The sequence below is a fragment of the Phascolarctos cinereus genome, unplaced genomic scaffold (genome assembly GCF_003287225.1).
Source record: "Phascolarctos cinereus isolate Bilbo 61053 unplaced genomic scaffold, phaCin_HiC Scaffold_5;HRSCAF=322, whole genome shotgun sequence".
Taxonomy (NCBI): domain Eukaryota; kingdom Metazoa; phylum Chordata; class Mammalia; order Diprotodontia; family Phascolarctidae; genus Phascolarctos; species Phascolarctos cinereus.
Genome location: NW_027555958.1, coordinates 55889216 through 55908974, shown reverse-complemented (window position 1 = coordinate 55908974; position 19759 = coordinate 55889216). Strand labels below are relative to the sequence as shown.

Here is a 19759-nt window from a genome sequence, read left to right as displayed (position 1 = left end):
AGCTTCTACTTTTGTTTAGCGTGGACCCAGCATGTTGGCCAGTGGAGGAGGACATTATGGATGGAGTTGATAGAGACTTCTGTCCCCATTCCTTGGGTTGAATTAAGATAGTGGAATACCTGGGATCACCTCAAGTGAATGAGCAGATGAGAAAGGAGAATCCTCCTTTTGTGTAAATAGAACACTGGACAACATTCCAGGCTCTAGAGACCTGATCCTGGAATTTAAGGGCAGTCTTCTTATGTCCCCCACCTCAGTGTAGGCCCACAGTGTTTCCCTGATGACTCATCCTGTCTCAAGATGCTTCAAGGCAACAAGTCCATCTGCATAACCTCAAGTCTATGCAGCAAGGCTAGCTCAGAATAGAAGCCTTTTGCTGGAAGACCACTTGCCCCTGATTGGAGTGGTTTTCCTCCTTTTAATGTAATGATAAGGAGTACAGTGGTATCCCCCACCATTTAGGATAAGCATGATTGAGCTTGGTTTACTAAAAAGCTACTTTTACATAGATTAGAAGGGTAAGGCCAACCTAGCATGTCAGCATGCCAGAGCACACCCAAAATGTTTTATGACTCTTACTGAAAAGGCAGTAGTAGGGTTGATCTTTTGGCCATTTCAAGCAGTACACAAATCTCACCCAAACCCAATATGCATTCTAATTCTCCCCAAACCACTCAGCTGGAATTTCAGCTGCCAGACAACTACTAAGACAGGACTAGGGCTCTATACTGGGCTGTGTGGAACTTCTTTCCTATATATCTAAAATTAGTCTAGCATTTCTTATTTCTCAGAGGGAGAAAAGGGACAAGGAGCTGGTATTCTATAGAAGACACTTTCCCAGGACAAGATGAAGTAGGAAAAATAAATCACCATAAAACCATGATAGAACTCTAGGGAGGTCTTCCAAGGATGTGGGCCCCCTCCACTCAACCAAGAAATGTAACAAAGGAGGTTGCTCCCCAGGCTTAGAAGCATTACTGATTTCCCTCTGGAATTGTTCTACATTTCCTGAGAGAGAAAGAAGAGGGAAAGGCCTTGGAGCTCAGTTACCTCTTCTTCAAATGCACTGGTTGGAAGAGAATGCAAGTGTCCAGCTAGATCAAGGGTTCTTAACCTTTTTTATGACATGGAACCCTTAAATACATGAAATAAAATGCATAGAATTATGAATGGAACCAATTATATTGAAGTATAGTTGTCAAAATATTAAAAAAAAACCCCACCAAGTTCATATACTCCAGTTTAAGAACTCTGGAAGACTTTGGGGTCAGATTTCTGGGACCATACAGAAGAGTCAGAAAGTTATAAGATTTAGTCCTAGAACAGAGCTTAGAGATATACTGGGCACATTAACCAAAACTAGAGTTCAGCAGCCTTATTGTTTCCCCACAACCATATTTTGTTTTCAGCACCTTGGAAAGGGCAAACAGGAAAGCAAGTTAGCAGGCAAACTTTTTTTGGGGGGGAGTGTTTGTTTTTGTTTTATTTTTGCCCAGGGTCACACTAGTAAGTGTCAAGTGGCTGAGACCAGATTTAAAGTCACGTCCTCCTGAGTCCAGGGCCAGTGATCCATCCACTGTGCCACCTAGCTGCCCCAGCATGGCAAGATATATTTCTTCAATTCACATTTATTGAGCATGTGCTATGTTTGGGACACTGTGGTGGATGCTTGATATGAGGTGAAAAATGGAATGGTCTTTGATGTCAGGCAGTTTACTCTCTAGAAAGGAAATGACTAGGAGGGGATTTCAATGTATCCCCTTTGAAACCTAAATAAATCTAACCATAAAATAAATAAGAAAGAAGTTAAAGAGAAGAATAGAATTTTAGAAGTGTTAGATATGATAGATTTTTGTAGAATATTTAATGGAAATAGAACGAGTATACCTATTTTCAGGTATGCATGACATCTTCACAAAAAGTGACCATGTATTAGGGCATAAAAACCAGAAAAGCAAAATAATAACTGCACTTTTTTCTATGATGCAATAAAAATTACATTAAATAAAGGGCCTTTGAAATAGAGATTTAAAATTAATTGGGAACTTAACTAATCCTAAAAAATGAGTCGATAAAAGAACAAATGATAGAAATAGTCAATACTTTCATTAAAGATGACAACAGTGAGAAACATATTACAGTTTGTGGGATGCAACCAAGGCAGCACTTGGAAGAAATTTTTATCTCTAAACATCTACACCAATGAAAGAGAAAAAGATCAGATTAATGAATGGGGCATGTAATAAAAAAAAAACTTAGAAAAATAATAAATTAAAAATCCTCAGTTAAACACCAAAATAGAAATCCTGAAAATTAAGAAAGATATTAGTAAGACTGAAAGTTTAAAAAATCAAGCTAATAAATAAAACTAAGAGCTGGTTTTATTGTTTTAAAAGACCAATAAAATAGATAAACCATTGGTATAGAAATAGAAAGGAAGTGAGAGATTAGGATTGGGCTTGTGATGTTGTTAATATAAGGAGCTCCCAAAGGGAAACTCCTTCTATCAATTCATGGAGCACCTTCTCAGCAACTCATAATCTTGAAGAGTTGTCTAGAACACAGAGAAGTTAAATAGCTCAGGGTCACATAGCCAGCAGGTGTTAGAAGCAAGACTAGAGCCCAAGTCTTCCTGGTTCCGAGGCCAGTTGTCTCTCCATCATGCCATGCTGTCTCACTTAGTGAGACATAATTTAAGTAATGATGAATTAGACAGGGATCTCTTTTGAGGAAGCAAAAAAGCCTTCATGGAAAAAAAATTGCTCTTGAGCAGGACCTTAAATGATGAAGTCAATATGCAGAGATGGACTTGGGAAGGAATCTTCTCGTCATAAGAACACTGATGTGAATCAAACATGGGACCTGATCTACACTGTGTCAGTGTTTGCTTGAAAGGTAGGTCTCTCTCCATAGGGGGTGAGTGGTGGAGGTGAGTGGGAAGTGGTGTCTAGTCTCCAGCTAGAATGAAATACATAAAATGACATTTTTCTGGTATCCTTAAGGATAACCTGAACTTTATGCACTTATCTAGGAAGAAAGGGGAAGGAACTTCAGCGGCCTGAGCCCTTATAGCAACATGGTGCTTAGCTGAGGTTGACCTATCTTATTCTCACCAGATGGCTCCATAGCTGACTCCAGAATATACATTGCATTGTCTCCCAGGTTTGCAAATGTCAGTAGTATTCCTACACTTCTAACTTCCTCCTACATGGGTCACGAAGGAAAGGTATTGCAGAAAAAAAGCCCCTGTGGCTGGGAAGGAATGAAGAAAGGAAGTTAAAGCAAGGGAAGAAAAAAGAGATTTTCTTTAAAAACAACAATAACAATAACTAGTTTTGCTGAGTTGTTTTCTCCTCCCTGGACCTTCCATTATACAACAAATTCTTCAGGCATCCATCAACTGCCCCTGAGTCCCCGCATTCATTGTTTAAATCCCCTTTGAGGGTGAACCAGTCTCAGACTTGTTGAGATTTCATCACCAAAGGATTTTTCCAAGCATTGGTTTTCAGTTTGATGGGATCTCCAAGCCAGGGTTACACAGTCATGAGAGACTCAGGGAAAAAGTAGAGAGTCTAGCCCCCACAGTCCACCCACCATAGCCTCCTACATTTTTAAAAAGAGCCATGTTCCCCAGGGCAGCAGATTATTGTGTCAACAGCAATTGGTTTTCCTGCATCCAGGATAGCAGAATAGCAAGTGCTTGTCGTACATCATGAACAGCCTGGTGGGATTTGATTCATATAAATAATCCACACGGTGCCAGCTCAGATATTTCATCCTTCGAAATCAAAATGGAAATGGAAGGAGGTTTGAGAAACAAGATTTTTCCAAAACACAATTGTGTGTCTGGAGACAGAGCTAGAATGAGACTATTTGCAAGAACTAGATAGATTGGGGCCCCAGGCTAGTGCATTTGGAGGTGCCAGGTACAGTTAATGGGAGAGGGTTATTTCATCTTAGCTGGTTCAGTAAGGAGAAGCATCGACAGATGAGGCAGGAATGAAAGCCTCACTTGACAGGCTGGTGGGCTCAGTGAAGAGTCATCATAAGGAAGGTTGGATTTTGCTAAGAAGGAGAAAAACACAGGAGAAACTTATTATTTTCTCTCTCTACATGCTGCCTTTTCCTCTACTTTCCATCTATAAAATTTAGTAGGGAAAAAATCCTTTGTTTCAGAAGCAGGAAGTTAAATTACTAGGAGCTCTTTCTATTAGGACACTGTTTCCCAAGTAGGCCAGTGGTACATGGCAGGAGGTGAGATTAGGCAGGCATTGTTGAGGCTTTCAACCTAGTGCTGCTACAAAAAGTGATGAGCACACATAGGGCTCCTCAGCTGATACCTCTTTTTGGCTCTAGAAGAGGAAAGTAGTTAGGGACATGGGCCTTTATAAGGAGCAAGAGAAAGACCATACAAGGATGACTGGTTTGGGGCCAAAAAATTCCATCCATTTGACCCATGCCCAGAGTCAGTTTTATACATGGGTAAAATAAGTGGTCACTTACTGACTAAGGAAGATGCCCTGCTTTTCAAAGTACCTCCTCACCTACACACTGCTATCAGAAATATTCTTATCAAAGGACAAAACCTTTCATTTAACAATGAGAGAAAAGGCTCAAAATACATTTTTTCCCCTTTTGATCCAGACCTGTGGTTTCATTAGTATAGGGAATCCTTCAGGGAGGAAACTTCCTCTACCAGGGCAATATCAACAGTGGGCTGCTCTTGAACTCATCATCTAAAAATTACCTGGGGATAACCTAACGGATTAAGTGTCTTCCCCAGGGTCACACAGCCAGAATGTGTTGGAGGTGTGACTTTAACTGAGGTTTTCTGGGCTGTAAAGCTCGCTTTCTAATCAGCATGCCATGATTTCTTACAAAATGCAAATACCTCTCTCCCCAATATAAAACAAATAAATACAGTGTCCTTTTCTATCTGCTCATTTTTCCAGTCAATTTCTTGACTTTGGATTTTAGAGTTGGGTTCTGTTCACCCCTGTGAGGTGGTGGGTGAGGTGGTCACCGTCCTAAGCTTCAAGCTTTTTTGCCCTTCTAGTTTCACAGCTAATTCTGGAAGTCTGGAAGTTTTTGGTGCTTCCAAAGTGGTGTGGTCTGGGGAGACGTGTGGTTACTGCTCTATTGACAATGACCTTTTCAATTAACTTAATCTATTCCTCTAAGCATAATTATATACCAGAAGTGTTTGTAGGGCTTTTACAATTCATCTATTCATAGAATCACTGCTTAAAGTCTGTGGTTCAAAGATATGGCGACTCAATCCCTCTGTGATCTCTTTCACTTCTAAATCTTGTGATCTGTCCTGCTACTTGTTGGTTTCATTTCATGGATCAATTAAGTTTTGGGTCAAAACAAAAGGGAAAAATGATAAGAAAGAATTGCACACAATGGCAGATTGCATCCAGAGAGGAGAAATCTCTGAATGAATGAGTGAATGAACTAATAAAAAAAAAATATGAATCACTTACACATCAAGAACTACACTGAATGTGAGGGATCCAAATACAAAAAGAGAGACAATCCCTGCTTTCAAGGAGCTTATATTCATCCAGTAAATGTGCTTCATGAAAAAAATACAGCCAAAAATGTTGCAGGGATCAAGAGTTCTAGGGGCTAGAGCTACAGAAACCTCAAGGAGAGAGGCTGTCTTAATATGGACTTAGGAAGGTTTGGAATACCAGAGTCACACACAAGGAAACATGAAACACAAGACAAGATACTAAAGCAAGCCAGATTTGTTAAGAGGAGATACAAAATGAAGGATGGTCAGCAATAATGATGGAAACAGGTCAGGTCCACTCAGGTCTCAGGTGGCATTGGCCACCCCACTTGGCCCTGAAAGGAATTTGGTACACTCTTCACAATAAATAAAGTCTGGGGAATGTTTTCAGGGCTCTTCTCTGGGTCCAGCAGGAGCAGGCATTGGGGAAAAGGAAAGAAGATCCTGGACATGAGGTCTGGTGCTGATTCAGACTGGTAGGGAAGGGAAAGTTTCTACTAGTAAATATTTAGACTCTCTGCTGGTGGTGAAACAGACTTTGGGCTACTGGTATTGGTCTTAATCTGAAAGAATGACTCAGCTTTCCTGAGGGGATTTTGTGATTCCGGGGCAAATGAGGTGACTTGCAAGGTCAGTGAAGGATAGCAAGAAGCCTAGGAGAAAAGTCACTGGGGCAAGAGATTAAGAGTGAAAAATGAGACATATGTATTTTTGTGGGTAGCCAATGGGGGAATTTGTTTTAAACTATGCATATGTCTTATGAGGAATTGATTTTGCTTTCTCTTTTTCTTCATTAGAGAGAGAGGTGGGAGGGAGAGTAAATATATCTGTTAATTAAAAACAATTAAAAATAGAGATATGGGGGATGCTATAGATGTGGAAAGTTGCATTTTCTTTCTGATGAGATCACCCATTTTATTGAATTGTTTACAAGGAACCTCTCACAGAGTGTGTGTGTTGGGGACGGAGGTGAGAGAAGGAATACATAAATGTTTGTAATGTAAAAACAAAACATATCAATTAAAAATTAAAGGAAGAAAATGGTTTTTATCTTCAGACTAGACAGAGGCTAGTAACAGGAAAATAAGCCAATCTGTAGGTTAAATTTTAGTGACCCTAGTAATAGAAATTCATGTTCTGCAAACTCCCTTTTTTTAAAAAAAAAGTTTTATTAGAAACATAATATTGAACATTGATTCAGACTTGCTTAGTAACAATTTACGTTCAAAATAATTTGATTCAATTCATAAATTGTCATAACACCTTTTTGGTCCCGTTTTTAAGCCCTATCAGGATTCTTTGTCCTTTAATTTTATCTGATTTTCCTCATGTGATTGCAGTCGGAAGATATACTACATTCTACTTGTTTCACTTTTTTCAATTTGCATAATTTCATAAAATCTTTCCAGATTTCTTTATATTTCTCATCCTGAAGCCCAATATCCCATCATAAATTTCCTACTATTTTCAACTGGATGTCCTATAGGTAACTCAAACTCAACATGTCCAATATAGAACTCATTATCTTTTCCCAAAATGCACTTCTCTTCTGAAAATATCTTTCACCGTCTAAGGTACCATTATCTTTCCAGTCACCTAGATTGGCAATCTCAGTGTCATCCTCAGTTTTTCATACCTGGCCAAGAAGGTTCATAGCAGAATTCTTTCACATTTTCCAAGAACAAAAAATGTTTTATGTCATATGTATGTATGCATACATATGTGCATATGTACATGTATGTATATTAAAAATGTTGTTATTCGTCCTTAGTTCTCAAAGAGGACCAATGACATCAGGAGGGTAATATCTCGACTCGCAAGTGAATTGGATTTAAGTGAGGCAAAGCCGTGAAAAGTCATCAGCGTCACTATCTCCTCCAAAGTCATCCGTTGACAAGACGTATAGGTCAAGACAACTGGCAATGGCCTCAAATGGGGTAGAGATCAAGAGGTCCATGGTTCAAATCCTGGTGCCCCCTACAAGCTGACTCACCTTATTAAAATTAGAAAGATGGAACATTGCCCATATTTTAATAAGTATGGTATTGATTTTAAAACAAGAAAAATGTGATTTTAAAAAGACTATTGTAGACCAATATCATTAATCAATTAATCAAAAAAATTTACTGTTAAGTATGGATGCAAAATACTTTTTTTAGGGAGAATACTTCTAATGATTCTCCATTGCATTATAGAAAAAAAGCAAGAAAATTATTCATTATGTTCAGTTAAAGTTTATATCAGACATTCAAGATAGGTTCAACATCAAAAAAGATTATCAATATAATAAAAACATATAAACCAAAGGTTTTTAAGTAGAGCCTATATAGATATATACAGGAAAAAACCTTTGGTAAAATTCAATATTCATTAATTATAAAAATACACTTAAAAGAATAGTCTTAAAAGGAATTTTCCTTGACAAAATAAATACTGTCTACCTTTAGTGGAGAATCATTACAAGTACTCTCCCCAAAAACAAGTATAAATCAAAGATGCATACCCATTCCTCATTTATTTCTCATAATAATGGAAATTCTAAAATTTTCAATCAGACAGGAAAAACAGAAAGATGAAAAATGGAAATAAAGAGGACAAAATATCATTATTTGCTGATGATGTGACAATATATTTAGAAAATCTAACCAACTTGACCAAAACATTAATGGAGACAATAAATGAATTCAATAATATCAACTAGGCAGTGAGCACTGGGTCTAGAGTCAAGAAGACCTGAGTTCAAATTTGATCTCATACAGTAGCTGTCTGATCCTGTAAAATGAGCTAGAGAAGGAAATGGCAAACTATTCTGGTATGGTTGTCGGGAAAACCCCAAATGAGGTCACAAAGAGTTGGACGTGGCTGAAACAACTGAACAACAGCAAAGCACAGTGCCTGGCACGTAGTAAGCATTGCATACATGTTAGCTTTTATTAAAGTGTATAAAACTAACCCCCCAAAATAGCCTTTCTTATTTACTAGCTCAAGAAAACAAAAGAAAAGTCCATTTACCATAACAACAAAAATTTTTAAATGTGGAGGAATTAAACTTGTGTAGTAATATACAAGAATTGTTTAGGGAAAATTGCAAAATCATAATTACTAAAATAATAGAGGAACTAACAACCAAAGGGAGATTCAATATTCCTGGATGTTTCGATTAAGCTAGTAAAAATGTTAATATTCTCCAACTTAATTTACATACTAAATACAATGCCAATCAAAATAAATTCTGAAGGGTTCAATTATCTTCCCCTGTCCTCAACCCCTTCCCTCTTCCTAGCTTCCTTAAAGTACTGTCAAGGGTACCACCATCCTCCCAGTCAGTAAGGCTCACAACCTACCATCATCTTTGACTCCTTGTTCTCTTTCAATCTCCATACCCAACTTTTTTCCAAGGCCTGTTAATTTTACCTTTATAACCTCTCTTGCATATATTCCCTTCTCTCCTCTGACACTATCATCACCCTGGTACAGGCCCTCATCACCTCACACCTGAACTACTGCAATAGCCTGCTAGTTGATTCCCTGGCTATAAGTCTCTTCCACTCCAGTCCATTCTCCCCTCAGCTGTCAAAATTATTTTTTGACCTGTAATAAAGCATTGGTCCAACCATGTTACACAGACTCCCTCCAATTCAATAAACTCTAGTGGTAGATACACTGGCCTCCTTGCCATTCCATCTCCTGATGCCAGGTATTTCACTGGCTATCCTCCATAACCTCCATAACCTCCATACCATACCCCCATGGGTGCTCTCCTCTTCATCTCTGCCTCCTGTCCTCTCTGACTTCCTTCAACTTCCAGCTAAAATTGCACCTTCTCCAGGAAGACTTTCCTGATCCTTTCTTAATGCTATCACCTTTTTCTGTTGTTTATTTCCGATTTATTTTGAATCTAGCTTGTTTCTGTATAGTTGCTTGCATATTGTCTCCCCATTAGATTGTGAGTTTTTTGAAAGTGGAGACTGCTTTTTACCTTTATTTGTATCCTCAATGTTTAGCATAGTGCCTGGTGCATAGTAGGCACTTAATAGATGCTTATTGACTGATTGATATTTATAGATGTTTGTTTAATTAAGCTGAATACAAAATAGATCAATGGAATAGAATAGCTATATCAGAAATCCAACCAAAGATATTCTCAAAAATTAGTGATCGAGAAACTTTTAGGAAAAATTGGAAATAGTATTCAAAATGTAACAATCGTGCTAGGTAAAAGTGGTTAGCAATTTGACAGCTATTTTGACTAAAATCTTGCACTATATAGCCCAGAAAATTCCCAGTGGATGAGAGGAAAATATGAAGAAAAACTCTAGAATAGATCAAAGAAAATGGAATGAATTATGTATCTCAGTTTTGGAGGAGAGATTAGTTTTTACTCCAAAAAACTGAAATAAGTATTGTGGGCAATATAGATGTGTTTGGCTAATTTTTTTTAAATTCTATACAACAAAGTCCACAATTAAAAGAAAAAGAACTGAGGCAAATGTTTTTGGTAAATATGATAGATAAAACTTTGTTCCATGAATTCTTTGTTTGTATGCTCTTGTAGTCATATCTTCTGTTTAGTGTCTTCCTAAATTTCCTCTTGAAAATTCCCAACCTTGCCTCAGATAAATTTAGCAGAAATAGAATTTGTCTGTGCCAAAGCTCAGGGAGCTAGGGAATTCAGTGTTCCCAAGATGTCAGGGATGGGAACAGCAACTATTTCCCATACCACTCCTTAGTTCCACTGATAAAGGTAAGAAACTGGGGCTGTTAGGAGGGAGATAACTCAAGGTGGCAGACAAGGTCCTCATGGGACTTTTTGTCCTTGCTCTCATGGAGCTTACAAGCTAGCCAAAGAGCTTCCCAGGTTTCAATATTGATCTAGATTAGTGAGTTGGACTTGGTTTTAAACTTAACAAGTGATGTTCTTAACAATACCTTCAATCAAAAACTATACCCAGGACCAGGCCTTTGCCTTCCATTGATCCTCTTCTCTAATCCCAGGCCTCCTAGAACCTGTCAAGTCTATTTAATTGGCCCAACCCAACCTTCTTAGATGTTTTGCTTTCCTTTACGCATCATGGTCATCTGTGCAAGGCAAGCAAGTCTTATCACATATATTCCCAGCAGAGTAAAGATCACCCAACTAAGACCACCATGCATTTGTGCTAGCCTGTGAATGGTGGGAAGACATTGGGGGGTAGGGGTCCAATTTGGTTAGTTTCCCAAATGTATTGACCACAAACTAATCTAGATAGACTCATGAAGCATATGATTATAAGTTTTTACTGTCTTGTTGTGGATAGAGTGCTAGGCTAGGGTGAGGAGAACCTCAGTTTGAATCTACCTCATCTACTTCCATGCTGTGTAACTCTGGAAAGTCTCTAGGTCTTAGTTTACTCATCTATAAAAAGAAGGATTTACTCTCAGTCCATGATCCTATGAACTTAAGTGATAGGGAGAAATGATGGGGAAGAAACAATGACCACATATTCATCGGATGGACATTATTGCTTGGCACATTCTGCTGAAGACACTTGCTGGGAATGAATGCCTTTGATGTTTCCAGCAGTAATGATGGAAATAGCAAAAATAGTAGGCTCTAGCAGGTCAGACAATGAGGAAGATGTTTAGGGTCATTGTGGTAACTCAGTAAACAGCTTAGATCATTCCCTATTTCATCTTCTCTTTCAAGTTCATGAATCTTGGTTCAGGCAGCTCCATAACACTGACCACTCATCCAGGGTGACTCATCAGGAGACCTGGGGCTGAGCTGGAGCTTTACTCCTGCCCAGGTGTGTAACCTTGGGCAAGCCACCTAACACCTTTAAACCTCAGCTTTTGTTTTTCATTTATAAAAGGCAGATAATAGTGCTTGCATGACTTACTTCACAGGCTTGTGGTGAGACAAATGCTTTATAAACTACAAAGTGCAATTAAATATGAGACAATATTATGATGATAATTACTAGGGTGCCATGAAGGTCCTGGGTGTGCTTAAACCCTGGATTTGGTTCCTGGGGAGCAACAAGTAATAACAAGAGTTCTGACCTGAAGCCATGATACTTCCAACCAAATCTTAGCTCTGACACTTACTGGCTGTGTGACCCTGTGCCCTAATTTACTTATTGATATAATAACCATCACACTGCCTACTTCATTTATTTATTCAACCATCATTTATTACACCCTCACTATGTGCTAGACAGAGTGCTAGATGTTGGAAATACAGAGAAAAAAATGAAACGATTTCAGTCCTTAAGGAGCTTACATTCTCCTGGAAGAGAAGAGGGAGGATCAGAAGAATTTTACCAGAAACAAATATGCATATGAAAGAGGGTGCTAACAGCTTCATAGGGTTATTTATGGGGGCACCTAGGTGGCGCAGTGGATAGAGCACTGGCCCTGAAGTCGGGAGGACCTGAGTTCAAATCTGACCTCAGACCAAACACTTGACACTTACCAGCTGTGTGACCCTGGACAAGTCACTTAACCCCAATTGCCTAAAAAAAAATAATAAAGAAAAACCATAGGGTTATGGATGAGGAATGTGCTTTGTAAAACTTAAAGCACTGTGGAAGTTAGAGTTCTTCTCATTCATGTCTTCATCTCAGTCCCCACACTCCACCTTCACTGCTCTCAACACCTCCCCGACCCTGACCAAGAGTTGTAAGTCTTAAAGATGCATAGTGTCAGATCTTGAATGACATTGCATCCCATATCCTTCTTACTCCTTAGCTTTTGAACCTATGTTTCTATTCATCAGAGTTTGGGAACCTTCAAAATAATACATGTGACTTGATTTACCACAAATAGATAACAACAACCAACACTTATGGAGGCATCATAGAATTAATAGATCTGGAGCAGGAAGAGACACTAGAAGCTATCTATTACAACCTTTGTTTTGCACCTGGGGAAACTGAGGCCCAATGAGGTTAAGTAATTTGTTCAAGGTCACCAAAGCTGTAGACACCAGAAACAGGATTTGAACCCTGATCTGAATTATAATTAATACTTTTTTCCTCACATGTAATTAAAAGTTTATTAAAAATATATTTTTGGAATGAAAAAAAAATACCCTTGCTTAACATGGTAGCATATACCTGTAATCTCTACTACTGAAGGAGGCTAAGGTTGGTGGATCAGTTTAGGAGTTCTGAGCTATAGTAGGCTAAGCTGATTGGTGTCCAAACTAAATTGGGCATGAATATGGTGAACCTCGAGAAGTGGAGGGCACTCTAGAATGCCTAAGGATCTGCAAACTGGACAAGGTCAGAAAAGCAGAGTAAGTTACAACTCCCAAGCCAATTGGTAATGGGATTGGATCCCTAAGTAGCCAGCCACAGCTTAGGTGAGATAGGAAGAGGAAGGAAGGAAGGAAGGAAGGAAGGAAGGAAGGAAGGAAGGAAGGAAGGAAGGAAGGAAGGAAGGAAGGAAGGAAGGAAGGAAGGAAGGAAGGGAGGGAGGGAGGGAAGGAGGGAGGGAAGAAAGCAAAGAGGGAAGAGAAGATGAGAAAGAAAAAGAGAGAAGGAAGGAAAGAAAGAGAAAGAAAGAAGAAGGGAGGGAAGAAGGAAGGAAGGAAAGGAAAAATCCTACATTTATCATAGCTAGCATTTATATAGCACTTTAAGGTTTACAAAGCATTTTGCATGCATTATCGCCTTTGATCCTCATAAGAACCCTTTGAGATAGGTATTATTATTAATCCCATTTTATAGAAAAACAGAGGCTGAGACTCATGCAGCTAAAAGTGTCCTTTGATATACTTTCTTGTATGCTTCATCTTAAGTAGCTTCCTTCCTTGTATATCCCAACCCCAGATCCAAGTAGGGCTCTGTCTCTTTCCCATCTTCTCCAACCTTGGTCTTCTCAAATATTGAGCAGTAACTTGTACTACTTAAAAGGCGTCAAGGAAAAATATGAACCTTGTGGGGGAAGGTAGAGAAGTGAGTAATGCTCAAAGATGAGGTTCATTCATTAGCCTAAAGATTGCCCATTTACTCAGACTGAACAAGCATGGGAAATCAATGCCAGGTTATGCTACATTAACAAGAGGATAACAACTCAAGGGGAGGAATTATCCAGGCTCCCCCTTTCCAATCATACTGGGGTTAGGTGCTGTTAATAGAGAGAGAAACAGAGAGTCACAGCTGTTCTCTTCTGGGAATTTTTCTGATTTGTGTGAAAGGAATTCTAGACCTCATTTAGCAAATTAATGGAGAAGAATTTGGGACAGTAGCTGACCTTTTTCTTTTTAATGTTTCTTCATGTTTTTAAAAGGTCAATCAATTTCTCCCCTCCTAGTGCTGGCTGTGCTTCGGAAAGGAGAGTGGGCAGGAGCCGGGGGTAAATGAGGAACGGGGAGTTATGATCCTGAGTGGTTTCTTCTACAAAGAAGAATGACCCTCTAACTGAAGACTGAAAGTAGGCATGGAGAATGGTAGAAGAGGAAGCAGAGATGAGGAGAGAGAAATATGGCGAAGGGCTCATCTTCTCAGAGCCTCATTTCTCCCTTCAAAATGAGTGCAGAACTGGACCTGTGATCACAGGTAAGTCCATAAATAAACATCTATTAAACTCCTAGTCTGTGCCAGGCACTGTGCTAAGTGCTGGGGGTACAAAAAAAGGTAAAAGACAATCCCTGGTCTCAAGGAGTTCACAAGGAGACAGACAACCTGCAAGCAGCTATATATAAATGAGCCACATACAGGATAAATTAGAGATAATCAACAGAGATAATAGGATAGAATTAAGGGGGATCAGGAAAGGCTTCCTGTAACAGATGTGATTTTTAGCCAGAACTTAAAGGAAGCCAAGAAAACCAGGAGGGGGGTATGAAGAGGGAGAGCATTCCAGCCCATTTTACAGATGAGGAAACAGAGGTTTAGACAGGCTAAATTACTTGCTCAATGTCACACAGGTCATTTGAATTTGGATTTGGATGAGGTTCCTCTGACTATAAATCCAGCATTCTTTCCACTGCACCCCACATCCAGCCTCCCCACCTCCCTGTGCAGTCAAAAAAGTTAAATCACTCCATTCATGAGGGGCAGAGTTAAAAGTCTAACCCATGTCTTTTGACTCTAAATCTAGAACTTCACCCACTATATCATGCTGCCTTAATAGGACAGAGGCTTACCATTATATGGGAGGCAGCTCATATGATGGACGTCACTGCAACCCTATCTTGCTTTTGTCTCTAGGAACATTCCACTTTGTGTCAAAACAGGCAAATTTACAAAACCCAAGAAGGTGGTACTAGTCCTGGGAGGGCCGTATTTCAGGCACAAAGCTATCATCATGAACAACCTTGATTATGGGACCTCCAACAGGCCCCACACCCAAACCCCAGCGCTAGGTATCAACTGCTACCCTTGTAAAGGGACTACATTCAGCAAAAGGCAAAAAGAAGGTTGCCAAGACATCAAAAATCAAGTCCTTTGTGAAAGTTTATGACTACCGATGCCTTGTGCCTACCAGATACTCTGTGGATAGTCAATGGCACAAAAGGATGTCTTGTCAACAAGGATATCTTCAGTGACCCCGCACTAAAAAGTAAAACTAGGAGGGAGGCCAAAGCCAAGTTTGACAAGAGGCACAAGATGGGCCAAAATGAGAGGCTTTTACAGAAGCTATGATTCTAGAACCACTCTGCTGCCCAGTAAATAAAATGTTTATTTTTTTAAAAAATAGTTACTCTTAATGTGTTAAACAGGGATGAACGGAAGAGGTTTTCCTTTTGCTTTGATACCTCTTGGAAAATATAATGGTCCTTCAGGAATCATGTGCACAATGAGAGAGTTAATAGTCTTGCTCAGATCACATTTGAAATAGGTCCATAGCAGGGTAACCATGATAGAAAGAAGACTGAAGACCATGCCAGGCAAAGATTGGTTAAGAAATGTAAAATTTTTAGCCTAGAGAAGGGAAAACATGGAGTCATCCCCAAATAGAATGGGTTGCCTTCAGAGGTAGTGAATTCTCTATGACTAGAAGTCTTCACATAAAGGCTGGATAACTGTTTTTTGAGGGTAAAATAGAGGGGTTTCCTGTTCAGATTCTAGTTAGGCTGAAGGACCACTGAGCTCACTTCCAATTTTGAGATTCTGTGGTTATTCTGCCATATTCCTGTGTTCCTGCCACAATCCATACTGCGTTGGCAGAGGCCTTGTGGGCTTTGGGGAGCCTTGTTATTCATATAGTTCTTTTCTTGGAGTAACCCCATGTCTAAGCTCTTTTCTACCTCTAAACAATTTGACCCTGATTTCCATCCTTTTTTTCTTATTATTCTTTTATCATTTGGCTGAACTGAATCATTTTCCACCACATGAACACACTCTGCCATTTTCTACTTCATCACCTTTGCTCATGCTGTACCATCAATTGCTCCACAAACATTTGTTAAGTGCCTACACTATACCAGACGCTCTGCTAGGCACTCTGCAAAGACAACAAAATCATTCCTGCCTCCAAGGAGCTTACATGTACATACATAAAAAGGAAATAAAAGGGATTTTTTTAGGAGGGAATGACATGAGCAGCTGGGGACATCAGGAAATGCTTCATGAAGAAGGTAGTGTTTGAGTTGGATTTTGATGGAAATGAGGGGTACTAAGAGGTGAAAGTGAAAAGGGAGAGCATCCTGGATTTGGAGGACAGCCAATGAAAAAGCAGAGATGAGAGCTGGAGTTCTATGTGTAAGAAACGAGAAAGCCAATCATGTCTGGTCATCAGAGTATAGGAGTAGAGTAATATAAAATAAGATTGGAAAGGGAGGGTTGGGGCCAGGTCATGAAGAACTTTACAATCCAAACAGAAGCTTATATTTGCTCCCAAGGCAACAAAAAATCATTAGATTTCATTGAGTAGGGGAGTGACATGGCCAGATTTTAGTTAAACATGTTAACAGTTGGATGGAGAATGGATTGGAGAGGGGAGAGACCTGAGATAGGGAGGCCAATTAAAGGTTATTGTGATGGTCCAGATGAGAAGAGAGGAAGACCTGATCCAGGCTGATGAATAAATGATTAGATAAGGGTGGGTGAGAAAGATGCTGTGAGGGTAGAAAAAGCAAAATTTGGTTGAATATGTAGGGTGAAGGAAAGTGAGAATGGAGGATGACGCCTAGGTTTTACACCTGGAAGACTGGAAGGTCTCTGTGCCCTAGATGAAAATAGAATATTTGGTTTGGGGAAGGTTTCAAGGGAAAACTAATGAATTCCGTTATGTGCATCCAGCTTTAAATGTCCAATAAGCAGTTGGACATGCATGACTGCAGAGCAAAAGACAGAGTAGAGCTGGATATGTAGATCTCAGAGTCATCTGCATAGAAATAATAATTAAACCCATTGGAGCTGATGAAGTTACCAAATGAGGAGTTTACAAAGAGAAATGGGCCCCAATACAGAGCCTTGGGGACACTTAGAGTTAAAGGGAATGGTAGGGATGATGAACCAGCATAGGAGACTGAGAAGCTGGAGTCAGCTTGGTAGAAGGAAAACCAAGAGAGCAGAGTCACAAAAACCCAGAGAGAAGAGCGTACACAGCAGAAGAGATGAGTTAGGTGTCAAAAGTGAAAGAGTGGTCAAAAAATATGAGGATTGAGAAAAGACCATCAGATTTGGGAATTAAGAGATCATTGATATCTTTGGAGAATGAAGTTTCAGTTGAGTGATGAGGCTGGAAACCAGACTGAAGAAGGTCAGGCACGTTTGTAAGCAGTAAGGAAGATATCAGTTGATAGGGAGAGACTAAAAGTTGAGGTGGGAGAAGATGATTATAGATATAATCTTATGAAGAAGAGAAGGGACGAGATCAAGGGTATTTGTAGAGGAGTTATCTTTGGTGAGAAAATTCATCTTTTGATCAGAGAATGGAATAAATGAGAGAATGGAAATAAGAAAAGAAGAAAGGGAATAAAGTAAAGAAGGAAGTGAGGGAAGGAAAGAAGGAAGAAAAGAGGGAAGAAGGGAAAGAAAAGGGAAAAGAAGGAAGAAAGGAAGGAAGGAAGGAAGGAAGGAAGGAAGGAAGGAAGGAAGGAAGGAAGGAAGGAGGGAGAAAAGGAAGGAAGAAAGAAGAGAAGGGAGGAAAGAAGAAAGGAAAGAGGGAAGGTGAGAAGAAGGGAAAGAAGGAAGGGAAGGAAAGAAGAAAGGAAAAAGGAAAGAAGGAAAGGAAGGAAAGGGAAGGAGGGGAGGAAGGAGGGAAGAAAGGAAGAAAGGGAAGGAAGAATTTATTAGGTACTCTGTTACAGACATGATTAGCAATGCTCTGGATACAAATACAAAAATGAAGCAGTCCCTGACCCTAAGTTTACATTCCAATAGGGAGAGACAGTATTTGGGAGTAGTGGCCAAGGGAGGAAGTGCATGGGGATTCACAGAGATGATGAGCTGATATTGGGCAGCCAATCCAGGAATAATAGTAGTATTGATTTGATTATTACGCCAGAACAAGAAGGGAGAAAGTAGGGGGTAAGGAGGAAGGGTGAATAGGGAGATGTCTGAGGTAGCTGTCTAAATGGAACATGAAGTCTCATAGTCTGGAGCCAGGGACTGGATAGATACAATGAGTTGGCTGAGTTTCACTTATCAGTCAAAGAAGTTCAATAACAGGGCAGGAATTCTATAACGGAGTGTATTATCTTCCAGTATCTGGGATGGGGTGAGGAGGGAGAGATGTTCCCTCCTTCTTTCCTCCTCACTCCCCCCAATCACTGGAAGGTTTGAGGAGACAAAAGAGATTTAGACTAGCCTTGGTGGGAAATGGGATAAATAATAAATTGAGAAGTAAAAGATTACCTTGGAGTGAGGGCCCAGCTGAAATTTGATAACACAGATTTGAAGTGGACCCAGATGGCTGTCCACCTCCTCTAAACGTCCTCCCACTTAGCCTATAAAATAATTCTAACCATCTTTCAAGGCCAAACTAAAATGCCACCTTCTCAACAAAGCCTTCCAAAATTCCACCACCACTGTCCCAAACTCAGTAGAGTCTCTGCCTCTGAGATATTGCCAGTGTTTCCTTTATGTCTTTCCTACAGCACCCAGCACAGTCCATTATGTGCTTTAATTACTTGTGAACTTCTCTTTTCTCTCTCCCATTGAACAGTAACCACCCAAGGGGCAGAGACTGTCTTATTCTTCACTGCATCCCCTATAGCATCTCACACAGGGTCTTCGTGCACATAGTGGGGACTCAATACGTGTTTTTCCATAATGTAGTGGAGAGAGTAGTACTGCCAAGTCCGGCATTGCCTCCCACTTATTAGCAATGTCATCTTGGGCAAAACACTTAACCTCCCTCAGCTCTAGTTTCTTCCTTTGTAAAAATTGATATCATAATACTTGCCTTACCTACTTTCCACAGTTGTTATGAGGATCCTGTGACATAAAGTATGTAAAGTGCTTTCCAACCATAAAGTTGATTTACATAAAAGTGAAATAGGAAAGGGAAAGGGAAATAGGAGAGGGGGAGGAGAAGGGAAGGGCAGGAAAGGGGAGGGGAGGGGAGAGGAAAGGAGGGAAGGGGGTCTCATTCCCTCCAAGTACCTATAGATCAGTCTTCTATCCAGAGTGAAAGCATCTCTGCCACCTGTTTCTGCATTTAAACCAATCAAAGATGGCCCTCTCTTCCTCTCCTCCCAAGGCTAGGCCTTTTTAAACTATTCTTTTCATTGTAACCATTTTTCTTTTTTACCCATCCACCCTCCATTGTAAAAAATGGGGGAAAACCCTTTGTAATAAGTCTGTTATGTGTAGTCAATCAAAACAAATCCCCACATTGGCCATGTCCAAAAATGTATGTCTCACGTGGAGATATTTAGTCCATCATTCTCTGTCAGGAGGTGGGTGACATTCTTCAACATCAGTCCTTTCCAAGTCAGATCTATATGAGTTATGGTTCTAATTGGAAATAGCAGCTATCTGAAATTCCTGGCCTGGTCGTTATGAGTGAATGCCTGGGGATGGGCAAGCAGGAGAGGGGAGGAACTACTTTTCAGGGAAGGGTAGGCCTCAGTGCCATAAAATCTTGGACTGTGACTAACACCAATCCCTAGTGGCCTCAGCTCCAGAGCTGCAGATTTGAAAAATTTCATCATGGACAAGGGAGGTTCAGTTAGGGAGGGAATTTCCCCTTTTGTTTCTGTGCTGAGCACTAAGTGACCCTTTTCTTCACCCTAGAATATCTTCCTCCCAGATACAGAACCTGAAATTCCCATAATGTGAGAAGATATTTTGTGAAAATATA

The 19759-nt window shown here is 39.8% G+C and overlaps 1 pseudogene; it reads left to right on the top strand.

Annotated features, from left to right (window-relative positions):
* The first annotated feature begins 13949 nt into the window (after positions 1 to 13949).
* LOC110216497 (large ribosomal subunit protein eL27 pseudogene) lies at positions 13950 to 15150 on the top strand (annotated as a pseudogene).
* The last annotated feature ends 4609 nt before the right edge of the window (positions 15151 to 19759 follow it).